The 16710-nt window shown below is 36.6% G+C and overlaps 1 pseudogene; it reads left to right on the top strand.

Moving 5' to 3' along the window:
* Window positions 1-16710, top strand: part of LOC127983515 (NBAS subunit of NRZ tethering complex-like) — a 153968-nt pseudogene that overhangs the window by 41537 nt on the left and 95721 nt on the right.

Genomic DNA, 16710 nt, shown 5'->3' on the forward strand with positions numbered 1-16710 from the left:
TGTTTAAGCAGCTATTTCAGGAGCAGGTCATGATCACTGGAAAATACTTAAAGAGCTACAGACAGATGGAGAGAGGAGTTAAAAAGAGGGAAGAGAGAGAGAAGCTCCAAAATATGTAAGTGAAACAGAAAAAAAAACCCACAAGTCTGTCCCCAGCAGATTGTAGAGAGAAAGAAAGAGACATGAGGGAAGGAGTGTGAGACAGGAAGAAAGGAAGGAAACAGAAAACATCTGTGCTAGATGCTCCCAAGGGATGGTGCTTCCTCATTTATTGAGGGCATCTCAGACAGACATGGCACCAGTTCAGCTCACTGAAGTTCAGACACCTCTGTCTGCTCTTGGCTCCTCTAAGCAGCTGTTAGCATATAGCTGTGGTTAAGCCACAGAGGTTCTCAACTGATGGGTTGAAACTCATAAATAGGTCTCCGCTAATTTCAAGAATAAATATTACCTGATAATTTTGTCCCTCCCATTGTCATTCAAGATATTTGTGTCTTTTATTAAGGTTTTTAAAGAAAAAAGATGAAAGTTTCTCCAGATTAATGGGTTGAAGGTCCAAATTCTAGTTTCAACGCAGGTTCAAAGCTGAGGAATAAGGGTCTCATTGACATTGTTTTACCTATATTTATAAAGGATGTTTAATTTATTCTTTGCATATTACTTCCACCTTCATCATGTGTGACCTTTCCAACGTGACTACGTAATGAGTGAAGTTGAGGACGGGCATCGCCGAGCTAGTGCAAGATGAGTATTAGTGGATACAAGTATATAGATTTAATTTCTCTTAAAAAATGACTGATCATTTCACTAGATAATACCTTTCTTCCTCTGCTGGGATTGTGTAGAGCCATTTGAAGCGCCATTTGCACTTTGGACCTTTAACCCATTGGCTCCTGTTTAAGTCCACTATATGGAGAAAAATCCTTGGAATGTTTTCCACAGATTTTCAAAATTCTTTACAGCTGAAGAAAGGAAGACGTGAACGTCTTGGATGACATGGGACCAAGTAAACTATCAGGACATATTTATTGTTGATGTGACCTAATCCTTTTAAATGCACATAATAAAATCCTATTTTAGTATAGTATTTTTTTATACATAAAATATTATTTCAGTAACTTTACAAACTTTTGAACGGTAGTGTACAGCGCAAGAGACATATTCTGAGTATATTCTGGCATTGGTTTATATGGCTTCACAAATACTGTAAGCCAGTTTTAACCATCTAGGCACTTTTATTTAAATCAGGCTCTGTTCTATCTCTCCCCAGTGTTGCTTAGGTGTTGGAGAAACACGTCCTCCAGAAGCCCATCTCGTTCCTGAGGAACAGTCAAAATGTTAAAGAGGAAGTTCACCAGCTGATGGTCCTACTCAACCGTCACACAGGACACAAGTATGACACACACACACACACACACACACATATGGCCACCTTACCTTTTCCCACAGCACTTGTGTGCACCTGTCTCACTGTCTGTTGTTTACTCAGAAACCCTCCTGTGAGTGAGAGAGTGTGGAGAAGTTAACTTCAAGATCTCCTGGACATGCAGCAGAATGTTTATACCTGTCTAGAGCCAGAAACCTGCAATCAGGTACTACACATATAATATAAAATAATATAGGTATTATATTTTATTTTTAGAATTAATCTTAAAATGTTTTTTTTTTTCTGTACTATGCTGTATGTTATGTTCCTTACTGCTGAGTTAGTCTTTTATACAATTCTTGTGATCTTTCCCCTCTACTTTTCCAACAGTTTCATTCTGCCTCAGCTCCAGCATTATCTTTCATCTCATTACCTTCTTTTGTTGCTCTACTGTGTTAGTGTAATTCTGTATGTCCGTATGTGTGTGTAAAAGAGTCTCAGGCTTTGTGTTAGTCTGATGCCGATGATGGGCTTTGTCTGTTTGCTCTGTAATTCAGCTGTATTCTCTAACAAGACTGCATTCGAACATCTTGTTCTTCATCACAATCAAGAGCAGAACAGCTGAGCTGATCTTACGGCCAGGAGTTCATCCTCAACTCCGAGCTGCTCACCCCATGACTAGAAAGAAAAAAACACAACAACAAAAGAGAATTCTCCTTCAGCCTCTACTCCGTTCGAATTGCTCTTAGCCAGTCCCTGTCAGTACGGGCTCCTGCACTGTATTTTTCTACAAGCTACTGAAAGACGATCCCAGACGAACAGTAAATTGAAAGTTCTGAGAGGAAAATGAAAGAACTTGGATGTAGTGTAATGGAATTGGCATTCTCAGCATTTCCCCTCTGCGTCTGGGTCCATTTGACAGAGTGCAGCAGAGTTGCTTTGAAATCTCTTCAATAGCTAAACAGCTAATGAACTTACACAAACCTCAGCAACCAGCTCTAAAGTCTGCCTCACTTCCGTGGGTGTGCATTAGGAATGGCTCATTGGCTCGCAGACCAAGCAGGGGCGGATATTTCATTTGTGTGGTGTTAGGAGTTAACCGTGTTATGGTTATAGGTGCAATGTGCACTGCAGATATTGGATTCTCTAATGCAGACAGATTAAAGCACTTGCAGATTATATTTCTAAAGACCATGTGACACTCCAAGGGCTACGGTTAATGACATTCAGGTTTTGCAGCACACACACAAGCACAAAGTGGAATGGAGAAAATATATATTTTTTAAGTTCTCTTAATATCTGTCCATAATGCCACTTTGTTTAGCAGATTTAACTAGATTGTTCACCTAATGCAAAATGTCTCTTTTGTCAGGAAACAAGTTGTGTAATTCACAGTGCTTAATGGGAATGGGCAGTCACTGTAGTACTCTTCTTGTGTTTTATATTTATATATAATATGTGTGTGTGTTATGGTCATGATCTGTTTTGGTTTAGTTTTCTGTGATTCGCTTTCTCCTGCCTTGTTTGTTTCTATGTTTTGTGATTAATTTGCTCATTAGTTATTATTAGTTAACTCCCTCCAGCTGTTTTCCCCTCGTCAGTTGCCTTATTTAAGGTCTTCTTCATGTTTGGTTTCTTGTCTGTTTTCAATTAATGTTTATTCGTTACTGTAATGTAGATTTATTTATCTGTGTCTAAAATACCTTTTTGTTGATCTTGTTTGTCTTTTTACATTTGTACCTCACTAGCCCATAACTATATATATATATATATGTATTTTATTATTTTTATTTTTTTATTGTCTGATTGGAATGGAAATTTCTCAGCAGGGTTGTGGGTGGTGTAGGTCTTGTACAAGGAAATGCAGTGTTAAATGTACATGTAAATTAAATTTAAAAAAGCTGAAATATTGTGCACTTATGGCATTGCTATATGTATATCCCAGTTCTTGACAGCTTAAGATCTCAGGGTTATACTTTGTTGATTTATGTGATGTTATTGACCACAACTGTCTGCTTCCTTAAATAAAAATTATAAATTGTTTCTCCACTGAGGTTTGATGCTTATCAATAACTTATAAATCATTAAAAAACAATTCCCCAGTTTATAATTTATTTATTTATTTATTTATTTATTTATTTATTTATTTATTTTTATATATTTTTACTTCAGGAACCCACCAGTTGCTACCTATAACAAAGCCAAATAACAAACATTAAAAGTCTTCAACATCACCATACAACAAATAATGGATAGTGTATTTTATGTGAAGAACAGCAGGAATCAAGAGAGAATTAGTTCAGTCTATTATTTATTAATGCTTGTTCTTTGGATTTTATGATGTTTTAATGAGGGAACTTTTGGTTCAACACACAAATAGGCCTAATCACACAAAACGCTGATGACTTATTCTGCCTAAATGTAGCTGAAGGCAACATTGGAATTACCCAGAACACCACAGCTGTTGCAGAGAGATGCTCATGAGATTGTGTTGTCACTGAAAGAGCAGTTTTTGATATTTCTCCTGTAGTGATTCTGTCTCGCCAGCAATTGATTAAAGACAGGTGATTAATTGCCACACTTGAACGTGTCCTTCCCGTGGGTCTCCGCTACACAGCACTGATCTCTTTCTCTCTCTTTTTCTGTCAATCTCTGTCTCTTATCCACAAAGGTGTTAGTGGAGAGTTTGTTATGTTCGGGACGAGAGGAAAACATCCGTCTGGCACATCCGCTGATGCACTGCAGCACTGTGTGAGAATTTCTGCCTGCCGTCTGTGAATACCACACTCAGTGACCCCTGCATGAACCTGGCATGGTATGTTGTCCCATGATCTTCTGATTTGTTTAGATGGTGTTCAAACAGACAAACTGATAGTGACCACTGTTAAGCTACTACAAAATATTGTAGAAATTAAATTTTGTGTAAAGTTGCTTTGCAATGATTTGTATTGTAAAAAGCACTATACAAATAAACTTGAATTGAATTGAATTCTAGTGTTGGGCGATATGCTCCATAGTCATATCGTCCTAACGTCAGCCTTTAAGATCGCAAATACATAATATTATTGTGCTAATTTCTTTTATTATTTACTTAGTTTCATAGCTGGAGAGTGAACCAAGTCCAGGACATAGCTAAAAGTAGGCCAGTGTAAGTGTAATCTATTACAGCAGTGACAGACAGACACATATAAAGCCAAAGTCCTGTAAGTTGATATCAAAGTTGACATTTATTCATTTTCACCTGTACAAGTGAACAGAACATTGAACATCAGCAGCTCATGAGGTGCACTGATCGATTGATTGATTGATTGATTGATACTTACTTTATTGGTCTTTTATAGGAAATTACATTTTCACTGCAGGTTCAACACACAAAACACAGCACCACACATAACAAACAAGTCAACTCCCCTCTTCGACTGATTGGCTAAAGAAGGAGCTGTCAATCTAGAACTACTGGACCAGTGATGACACTTAAGCCTGCCCTGATTTACATTAAACTCTAAACCAATATTTGGAAAAGCAAGCACAGAATGTGGAAATAAGCACAAAGGGATAACAGCATAAGCATACAAATAATAAAAAAATATGACTAGAAAATGTCTGAGCACGAAAAAAAAAAAAGGAGAACGTGATTTTGTGTAAAGTTGGATAATTTCATATTAATATTTTCATCTAATATTTCACATGATTTAAAAAAAAAAAATTTTTTTTTGTTATTACATTTTTGATTCACACTTATTATTTTTTTGTTCTGTGACCATTGTTCGCCTATCTGAAAACCTTGCGTTCATTTTTAAATTGTACATTTTTATTTGCATTTTTACATTTTGGTTTCATGCTTGTTAATTTATTTTTATTTTTTTCTGTGACTGCAATACATTTAGCGAGAATCTGATCCCATGTCAACCACCAATGACAGCACAAAGTAGTGTTCAGCATTTTAATATTTTAAATTGTAATATTCCAGTCATTCTCTAAGTATGAGATTTTGGGGGTAGATGGCCCTAATTCTCAAGCCTTATTCTCTTTCAGAAGTTCAAATTTAAATTGTTTGTAACATTTTTTTAAAGTTATTTATTATTGTATACAATGACTTACATTTTTGTTCTAATTTATTTATTGTTTTCCTGTAAAGCTTTTTATTAATTCATTTCGGAGATTGTATGATATTGTATGTTTTTTTGTATCATTAAAATGAGTTAGTAAAATGTTGTTGTTGTTATTACAGTTAATTTATTTAATTACAATTATTTTATCATTAGTAATAATTATAACATTAGTAGTAGTAGTAGTAGTAAGTACTAATACTACTATTAACAACAACAACAATAAAAAAATAAAATGATAAAAAAATAATCATTTTAATTATGCAAATATATCTTAATATACCTCAAAATACATTTATTATTATACAGTTATATATTTCACCCCCATTTTTTTTTTTTTTTTTATTATTCACTTTTGACAGGAAACATATAGAAATAGCGGACTAATACAGGCCTAATTACATATATATATAAACATTTACAAATACTAGGTAGCTGTTTTTTTCTCATTAGTAAGTCTCAGCTAAATTCTAACTACTTATTACTTAAGCTTAACACTTAAATATTTACATTAAAAAAACTTTTACATTATGCAAATTTTAACACACCAAAATATTGGCAAAACCACTGCAATAATGGGAGCATGCATACTCGTGTCGAGAAATATGAGTTGAGAATGGCAGGGGTTGTCGAATCAAACTCTAGTTCGGACCAAGCAATCAAACCATGTGTGAAAATAGCCTGAAACTACCTCTTCAAACTCTGCAGTTGTTTGAGGAGTTTATGATGAAAGAGGAAGAAACCCCGCAGGAATCAAACGGTCCAACGTCATTCTGATCTCCTGCCTGTTATGAGTCCAGCCCTTCACACTGGCTGTTATTGGTGTAATTAGCTGCCATAATTAGAGATCGACTCCATCAGAGACAGACAGTCGGTCACTCTCTTCCGCCCTGCAGCACTAGGTTAATGTATTTCCAGTCTCTCTGTCTGTCTGTCTATTTTTGTTTTGTTGGGCTGGAGCGCTAAGGGTTACAGACTGCAGCCCGTGAGCGATGGACCATGTTGCAAAGTGGGTCAGTAATTAGGCCGTCGTCAGTTCATGGGCTGGAAGCTGGACAGGCCGCCACTCCATATGCATTCACACGCATCTCACATCACTGTCATTCGCTCACTCGCCCATGCCACAGACAGCCAGGAAACTTGGGCACTTGGATGGACAGTAATTATGAGCTTAATGTTTAAATTATAGCACTTTTGCCTCCACTGAAGGGGAGAGACTGTGAAAGATTGAAAGCATAATGGTAGGAGAATGTGAATATGTCAGTGAAGGATTCTGGGACAAACTAGGACTGGAAAGAGAATAACTGATTTCCTCTCCTGTTTCGGAGTCAGTAGATCTGAAGGAACTGTAGTGGTTCTATTTAAAGGGACAGACCCCCCAAAAATGAAAGTTCTGTCATAATTAAATCATCATTTACTAGTCGTTCCAAACCCATAAGATGTTCATTCGTCTTTGAAGCTCAAACAAAGATATTTTTTTATGAAACCTAAGAGATTTCTGTCCCTCCATTAAAAGTCCACTTTGACACTTCAAAAAGTTCAGAAAGAGTTAAGAAAAGAAATCCAAATGAATTAAGTGCTTTAATCCAAGTCATCTAAAGCAACATTATCAATTTATAAGATTTTTGTTTATAAACATTGATCAACACACATATAAAGGGCAAATCAAATATGATAAACGGAAGCTCAACCTCGTTTGATGGGCCAGAACAAACCTCATCGAGTCTCTGCTTTAAGCAAGTATGTTTTATTTGATGCACTGCAGTTGTCTGTTATTACTTTAAATACGATCATACAAAGAATTCTTTTTTCTTGAGAGTGATGAAAAGGGTGATTAAAAGTGGTCTAATTAAACTATTGGATCTCCAAATAAATGCATGTTTCCTTCACAGACCACTACTAAATGTTTTATTTGCTGAAAACAAAAATGATAAATATGTAGCCCTACAAGACAACCCCTTCTAGTAACTACCTAGCAACAACCCATTCCACCTTGTAATCACCTTGCAATGTCCCAACTCCCATTTTAGTATAATGGTGTTGGTCTTTGCATGGCACTTTCTTAAAAAATCTGATTTTTATTGTGATATATCGACTGTGTTGAGTTAGGTCATGTACTTTTTAAATATATCCAACTTTTTAAAGAGGTTATGCACAGAAACATCTGTTGTGGATTTTCAAACTAGGATAAAATGCAAAATAAGTTCCAAAAAAAAAAAATGATAGAATGCTAAAGATGTCCTAGATCTCTCTTCTGTTCTTGTCTAAGTTTCCTTTTGTCCCTCTTCTTTCGAACACTGAATGTGTGTGTCTAAATGATATATGAGGTTTTAACTAGGCACTAGGATCATTTTAAAGGGCACCTATTATTGCACACAATATTGTTTGAGCAAAAATTTGTGTTGTTAGTTCATGTACACAACCACCCTATAATGATAAAAATCCACAAGCACATTTCTGTAATCCCCATAAATCATAAGCAGCGTCTCAGGACAAGAAGTTTGGAAAATCCGTAAAATGCTACTGTACGTCACATTTTACAGACCCGCCCACAACTGTTGACAGACACTGGCCTGTTAGATACTACTAAATACTACTTTCAAACTAGGTGTGGAATTTTATTAGAATAAAAGTGTGACAACCTAAAATATGTTCAGGAAAATATAAAATCTCCACATGCTAAATGTCCACAAGTGCTGTCTCTTGGCAATGACAAAAACAGACATGCCGTGTGTAATCTTGAGAGAGCGCTTAAGTCGTCATCGCATACAGTCACTTCCTGCCAAACAAAACTGGGAAAAACACTTGTAATTATTAGCTTACTGAGGCTAATCAGAGGCCTTCATTACAAAGACTGCATTAGCCCCAGGAAGCTGAGGACTGTGCATTGGGTGTTCAGAGCTGTTGTTTCATGTTGAATGGGTTTTATTGGGATTCTGAAGATACATGTAGCTGGTGCTTTCACGTACAATTTAATAGTAGCACAGTTGTCTTGGAAACGGCTTGAAACCATTTGGGCTTCTCTGACACGTTGGGCAGAGTGTTTTTAAAGAGTTTAGTGGAAAGAAAGTGGAGAGGTGTGATTAAAGATCATGAGGGTTTTCAGCTGTCTGTTCTTCAGAAATCTGCTGGGATTGTGATGTGATGAATTGATGATGATGATGATGATGTTATATGATATATTTAGAATTGTATATTATTTGTTATATATAAATTTATGTTACATATATTTCTTAAATGTATACATGTATGTGTTTATTTTTATATACACATGTACATATACACAATACACACGCATATACTGTATTATCTAAACAAACTTTTATTCTGGATCAGATTAATCATAATTTATCACATATAAAATTATTTAATCATTTAAGGAAAAAGATGTATATGGGATCTGCAATCACAATATTTTCTTAGTTTTCAAACATTAAACCACCAAATGTTTGCTTTGATGGAAAACTGCAGGCAGACGTTAAAGATTCTGTATTGTTAAACGCAGAGGGTTTCTAAGAACTGCTCATTACAATTTTGGGAATGTGATAAATGTGGATTTTAGACATCCACTAAAGTTTAATATAGTTAAGTCATTACAAAAATGATGATGACTATTTTTTAAATTAATAGATCGGTATTCGATGCCACTAGGTTTGATATGTTTCGTATTTATTGCAATGGCATTAAATATGGCTGAATTCTCCAAAAATTATTGGAGACCAAATGTATTTCCTATCAGCCTTTGTCTGCGTGTGTTGCATGTTAATTTAGCCCAGGGAAAATGCAGTTTGATTGATAAGGATGCAGTCATTTAGCAAACACTTTCAAATAAATCTTTTTATGTTACAGATATTGCATGCACAGTACGTGAAGGTGCCTTACTCAAGGTCACTGCTGATAGTTTTAAACTACAACCTTGTGGTTGCTCACCCCAGATCACAGTGCCACACCACTATGATTAATACGCTGTGTACATTATTCGTAGGAAACTGCTGCGTAAGCTCCTTAAACTGTTAGAAGGGTAGTATAATTTTTTTATATATTGGCCAGTATTTGTACGACCCACAGTAAATCTTATGCAAAGCGGAGCTGGAAACAATCTTCAGGGTCCAATTGCAGTGTCACTGAAAATAACTACCATGTAAACCTCACAGATTGTAGAGGAAACTGCTTGAAAAATACTGCTGCATTTTGTTGTTGTTGTTTTTTCCTCAAGCTCTTAAATTGACTTATTATTTTTGCTCAGCTTTCTCTGTTGCTACTGTCTTGGCTCAAAAGTGCACCGCTCGCTTCCCCAGGTCCAGCTGTCTCGGCCAAACTATATTGGAAAGTGACAGCAGAGCTGGCCCGGGATCTGTGCTTTTATTTGTTTTTTGGTCTGTCCCCGTTGTCTTATGAAGCACATTTATAGCAGCACAGATGTGGAGCGGACGCAGGCCTCTGCAAGCCTCTGATAACAGTATGAAAGCGACGTGATGCCAGAGTCTCAGTCTGTAATTAAGAAATAAGAAGAATCAAAACTCATTTGAAGGAATGGCTGCTGCTTTTTTCTGTTTTCACTTTAAAGGAACAGTTCAGTAAGAAAAGAAAAGAAAATTCTACCATCATATACCCATCCTCGTCGTTCCAGACCAATATGAGATTCTTTCTTCTGTGGAACACTAAAGGAGTTTTTTATTGTCTGAAAGTGAAGCAGTTTTGGATGAACTGTCTGTTAAATGTTGTATTTGGAATCTTCTTGGTGCGTCCGTTAGGTCATGTCTGCTGTTGATGATGGATTGTCCTTCTCTTGTCCATGAGGAATTGGATCTGATCAGCACCCTCTCTCGACTGGAGCAGTTTGGCGTGAAGGTTCTTCCCTTACGGTATTGCAGCGCTAACCTATTACTACTGTTTCCAGGAGATTGGTGCTCAAGCTGACTAAATCGGCTAAATCAAATTGACCACTGGAAAATAACCCCCTGATGCACCTGTTTGTGTTTATGGCTCTGTTCATGTTTGCTTTTCCTGTTTGGTTTGAGGGAAAAAAATCTCATAAAAATAGACAAAACTAAAATGTCAAACCAGGACTGGCGGGTGTATCAATCTATATGTGCATGTCTGTTTTTCAGACTAGTGATGATATTTAAAATGCACTAGGGTTCAAAAGGTTGGAGTCTCAGTAAAAATAAAAAAATCCAGCAAGGATGCATTACATGGATCAAAAGAAAAGTCCATTTTACAGTTTTTTATTTTACACAAAAAACGCATTATGCAGGAGGAAAGCCATTTGGGTCAACCTTTTTGTGCATTATCGCATACAGACAATGGTCAAAAATTACTTTTTTTTTTGTCTCGTCAAGAGTAAATGGAGTGATTCTCCCCGGTTCATGCTGTGAATTAATGATCTGTTACAATCGTGACAAGCTTTACACAAAACATGCTTTGTAATACATTATTTGTCTATATATTAACATATCCAGCCGTTGCACCATGACTTGCTATTTTTACCCTCAGAGTATTTCAAGTATTTCAAAGCAGTTCTATTGTGCTCAACCTTGCTGTTTTGACTCAAGAACGTGTCAAAACTTGCACTTTTATTGTATTACTGACACTGTCCTCAAGAGCTTTTCTCACACATTTCCATTTTCAGTTTTCTGCTAGATAGTCTATTGAGGTTACAAAAGAGGTGTTCAGTAAAACCAATGTTAATATTCAATCTGGAGATTTAAAGCGGACAGTCATCTATTGTCAATCTATTGTTGTCAGTGAAGCACATTTGTGAGGAAACAAAATCAAGATATCATTGATAGTACAACACAAGTGGAAAGTGAAGTAAAAGTACACATTTCTAGAAAAGGAAAGCCTCTTTAGCCCCATGAGTGCTTCTCCCAGCATTCTTTTGAAGAAGTGAAGAAACTGTTTTATCTAGTCAAGGCAAGACCAGGAGCAACTCAACTCTCCTTCCTAAACTTACAAAGGAAGTTTGAATACATCAAGAGGAAACTCTCCTTGAGCTCTTTCGCCCTTCATGACCCGAGTGACATGAGAGCATCTGTCTATGCACTTCAGTCTTTTTCCTAGCAGGAGAAGTTATACACCTGACTGTCAGCCAATGGGAAGCCGGAACCCTCCTTCAAAGCTCGTCTCATGGCTGAATATATGTGCTTATATCCCATCTTCTCCTCCTCCAGTAGTCTTCCAAGTAAAAGAGTGAGCAATATAGCTAAACTGTGATCAATGACGCTCACGTTCAAGTAAACACAAACCTTTTAGTGGCACACACAGATGCGTGACTGTTTTTTGGAATCAGGTTAATGGCTTTGGCAGGTGCTGCTGATGGCTGGCTGGTCTGTGTGTGGTTCGGGTGCTGCCCCCATGGTGTCTCCACAGAAGATGGAGCTGTCGGTCCCCCCACAGGCCTGTAACTCGCGGCCCACTTGGCCCCCTGCCTGGTTTAGACCAGCGTGACCTCCAGCACAGACCACTTCCAGCTCAATATTTTAAACTGTGCTCAGTCAGACAGCTGCTTTGTGTCCATCCAATTACCACATATCAAAAGTACTTGCCTTTTATGACAGGGAGTGAGAAGAATGCATGGGTTGAATTTTGTGTTTATATATATATATATATATATATATATATATATATATATATATATATAATATAATATATATTTCAGATGTTTGCTGTTTTTTTAATGGAATGCTAGCTAATGCATACAGCACAGTGCAGACTTTATAAGGCATGCTATTTTTGAAAATGTAAGGACACACACACACACACACAAATCTATATTATAAAAAGAAAGGTCACAAGAGTATTGCATTATGTGGAAGGAGGGGTAAACTATGGCATCTTTGTTGTGTGCTGAAATCAGCTGAAATCAAATAAGAGTATTTTATTTCTCAGGAAAAAAATAAAATAAAAAAATAAGGTCCAGTGACAACTTGCCCCATGTTAAGGATTTACATTTTAAATAAAAATATGAAGATAAATGAGAAAAAAATTAAGTAAATAGATCGATAGATAGATACTTGAAATGACACAAAATACTGTAGTACAAATTTCCCATCATTTTGACCAAACAGACCTTGTTGTTAAACTGATTAAAATACTTTAATGCAGTTAATAAGATACAGGAAAAAAAAAAAAAAAAAAAAAAAAAAAAAAAATATATATATATATATATATATATATATCCTTTATCTTAAGAGTAATAATGCATTTTATTAAATGGCACCTTTCAAAACACCCAAGGTCACCTCACAAGCAAGCAAAGATTTAAAAAAATATATACGAATCACTACACAATAAAAAATAACACACAACAAACACTCCGCATATACAGTTAAAGTGCAGTAAATACTCAATAAAACATTATAAGAAAGCCTGTATAAAAATATATGTCTTAAGACGTGTTTTAAAAGTCAGCAGGCAATCGCTGTTGCGAATATCGGGGGAAGGAAGTTCCAAACGTGGGGGGCAGCATAGCTAAAATATCTGGCACCTATGGTAGTTAGTTGAATCTGATGTACCACAAGAGAAATTGACATGAAAAAAAGTATATCTATCACAGGCAGTTGTGTATGTTGAGCTCTGCCTAAATAAATGGTCATGTGAAAAATAATGCAAGTCTCCAACTGTCAGTGTGTTTTTGTGTGAATATATATTCATGTGACAAATTATGCACAGTCAACCAGATTGTATGCTTCACATTTGTTTATACTGCATTTCTGCTAGATCTGAACTTTTGGACTTTCACTCTCATTTCCTCTTTGTCTCTGCAGTGCGTCTGCGGACGGATTGTATATCATTGATAAAGGAGTGCATCTCTCAGGGCACTACTGGCTACAGACTGTCCACTCTCCTCCTCAGCCTGGCCAGACTGCTGTGCGTTGCAGGTAAAACCACATGGAAACTTCCCTCAGCATTAGATTAACGGTCCATTCATGTATGTCCATGGCAGAAAAATGCTTGAACAGAAGTATTTCCAGATACGAAGTTTCATCAACACTGTCACAGACAGCCTGCAATAGCAGTTGCGATAAAAAAATGCTCACATCAGTTCTTGGCATTGCTTCAGCCAGGGTTTTGTTTTAGGCGTTGGTCAATGCAGTCCTCGAAAGTTTTAAATATTTTCATGCCATTCCAAAATGACAAGACAGTCGTAGCAGAAGGCAGCGCATTACATCGTCTATTTCTTGTAGATCAAACAGCGTTAATCTGTACGCTATCCAGTGTGCGTTTAATCTGTATTTGCCATGTCTACAGGTGAATAAATAGATGAATACGCATGAGTAAGTGACTGAATGAATAAGTAGACATTTCTTTGAAGTATGCTTTGCTCAGGGGCAAGAGATTAATATTAGATCGGACAGCCCAGAAAGATGCGCATCAGATATGTGACCTCATGAATCTACAATCAGTTAGTTCCATGAATCAGCATGATGTCAGTAAAGTGAAGGGACTGTATAACGATTGGTCGCTAGCTTTCTCTCTCTCTTTCTTTCTTTCTGAAGTAAATCCATTGTGCACTTTTGTAAGGGTGCATGTGTGGATCGAAAATATCCAATTTATGTTTGTAAATGGCCACATGACAACACAAGCTGTGTTGTCGGCTGCAGATAATTGGTCTGCACTTTTTTGTCCCACATTTGGAATGTTTGGCTTTCTGTGTTTCTCCAGTGCAGGAAATGGCTGTGGGTAATCAAAGACTGGGGCAATTTTGTGGTTGGAACAATATGACCTCCAACTAAATTGAGTCCTACTAACAGGATAAATGGGCACAAAATGCAACCCTGGTGTAAATTTGGCACTTTTCACAAATAGTATACAACATAGGTCCTGGAGCTTTTAAAAACTTCTTCAAAAATTATATAATTTATATATACAGGTGCATCTCAATAACTTAGAATGTTGTGGAAAAATTCAACTCAAATTGTGAAAATAAATTCAGTGCACACAGACTGAAGTAGTTATTTTAATTGTGATGATTTTGGCTCACATTTAACAAAAACCCACCAATTCACTATATCAACAAATTTGAATACTTCATAAGACCAATAAAAATTTTTTAGTGAATTGTTGGCCTTCTGGAAAGTATGTTAATTTACTGTACATGTACTCAATACACGGTAGGGGCTCCTTTTGTTTTAATTACTGCGGCAATTCGGCGTGTCATGGAGGTGATTAGTTTGTGGCACTGCTGAGGTGGTATGGAAGCCTAGGTTTCTTTGACAGTGGCCTTCAGCTCATCTGCATTTATTTTTTTATTTTTTTGGTCTCTTGTTTCTCATTTTCCTCTTGACAGTACCCCATAGATTCTCTATGGGTTTCAGGTCTGGTGAGTTTGCTGGACAGTCAAGCACACCAACACCATGGTAATTTATCAACTTTTGGTGCTTTTGGCAGTGTAGGCAGGTGCCAAATCCTGCTGGAAAATGAAATCAGCATCTTCAAAAAGCTGGTCAGCAGAAGGAAGCATTCAGTGCTCCAAAATGTATTGGAAACAAGTGCATATTTTTCTTCCAAACTTTTTCCTTTCACTCAACGTTCTGTTAACATGCTTGGATACAGCACTCTGTGAACAGCCAGCTTCTTTGGCAATGAATGTTTGTGGCATACTCTTTTTGTAAAGGGTGTTAATGATTGTCTTCTGGACTACTGTCAGATCAGTAGTCTTCCCCGTGATTAATTACCCTAGTGAACCAAACCGAGAGACCATTTTGATGGCTCATGAAACCTTTGCAGGTGTTTTGAGTTGATTAGCAGATTGGCATATCACCTTATTCTTATTTGTTGAGATTGTGAATTGGTTGGTTTTTGTTAAATGTGAACCAAATCATCACAATTAAAAGAACCAAAGACTTAAACTACTTCAGTCTGTGTGCACTGAATTTAATTCATGAGTTTCACAATAATTTGGGATGAAATCTTCCGTGACATTCTAATGTTTTTGAGATACACCTGTATGTGTGTGTGTGTGTTTCCAGCCTTTGTTGAAGAGTTCACAGAAATGTCATCAATGATTTCCTCAGAGTTTGACTGTTTTGCTATTGCAGGGGATTTTAATATTCACATAGATAATGCGGAAAACAAAACTACAAAAGAATGCATTCATATATTGATCTCTGCTGCCACTGAATCTAGATCTGTCTCTGTCAAAAAAGAGATGCATTAACAAGAACACTAGTATGCTATTTATGAAGGCTATATGTTCAACACCAAGCATTTCTGCAGCCTACACTATGTTGATCTTCTTGATTTAACTCAAAAGTTACAAATGTTATTGATGACATTGCTCCTGTGAAAGTTAGCAAGAAGACTGGCAGACAGAAATCGGCTAGGAGAAAATCTACTCCTGTTCAGAGTAGTTGAGCGGATGTGACGGAAGACAAAATCTGAAATTCACTATAGCATCTGTAAAGATAGCTTTTCATGCTTTCAGTGTGAAACTAGCCACAGCTAGACAGACCCTTTTCTCAAACCTCATGAACAGTAACTTAAACAGCACTTGCACTCTTTTTGCTACTGTTGAGAGACTGACAAAACCCCCAAGTCAGATTCCCAGTGAAATGCTCTCCAACAGCAAATATTTATGAGTTTGCTTCCTTCTTTTCTGAGAAAATCAATAATATCAGGAAGGCGATTAGCACATCTCCAAGTTATGCAGGCTCAGACAGATTTGATTGCAATATACTATATGCTAATACAATATACTAATATAAAAAGAAGATACTATGTCTGCTTTTGAAGAAATTTATAGCAGAATTCTGGAAGAAATAGTAAAGCACCTAAAATTGTCAACCTGCTGTCTTGACACACTTCCAACATATTTTTTCAATTTTTTCAATATTTCAAAAGGGTGCTTAACTGTACTAGAAGCAGACCTCTTAAAAGTGGTGAATGCCTCATTTCTTTTTGCGACTTTTTCCAAACTCCCTGAAATCTGCAGTTGTTAAACCTCTTCTGAAAAAGTGCAATCTTGATAACACAATTTTAGGCAAGATTATTGAAAAGGTTGTCTTTAATCAGCCGAACAAATACTCAAACTTAAACGAATACCTGGACGATTTTCAATCTGGTTTCTGATCGCATCACAGCACAGAGACAGTGCTCATTAAGATAATAAATTATATCTGCTTAAAATCTGATTCAGTGATGTTACTACTGGATCTCAGACTGGAAAACTGGGTCAGGCTTTCTGGGATGTTACTCAAATGGTTCAGGTCATACTTAAAAGGGCGAGGTTGT

This window comes from Carassius gibelio, chromosome B20 (assembly GCF_023724105.1).
Source record: "Carassius gibelio isolate Cgi1373 ecotype wild population from Czech Republic chromosome B20, carGib1.2-hapl.c, whole genome shotgun sequence".
Taxonomy (NCBI): domain Eukaryota; kingdom Metazoa; phylum Chordata; class Actinopteri; order Cypriniformes; family Cyprinidae; genus Carassius; species Carassius gibelio.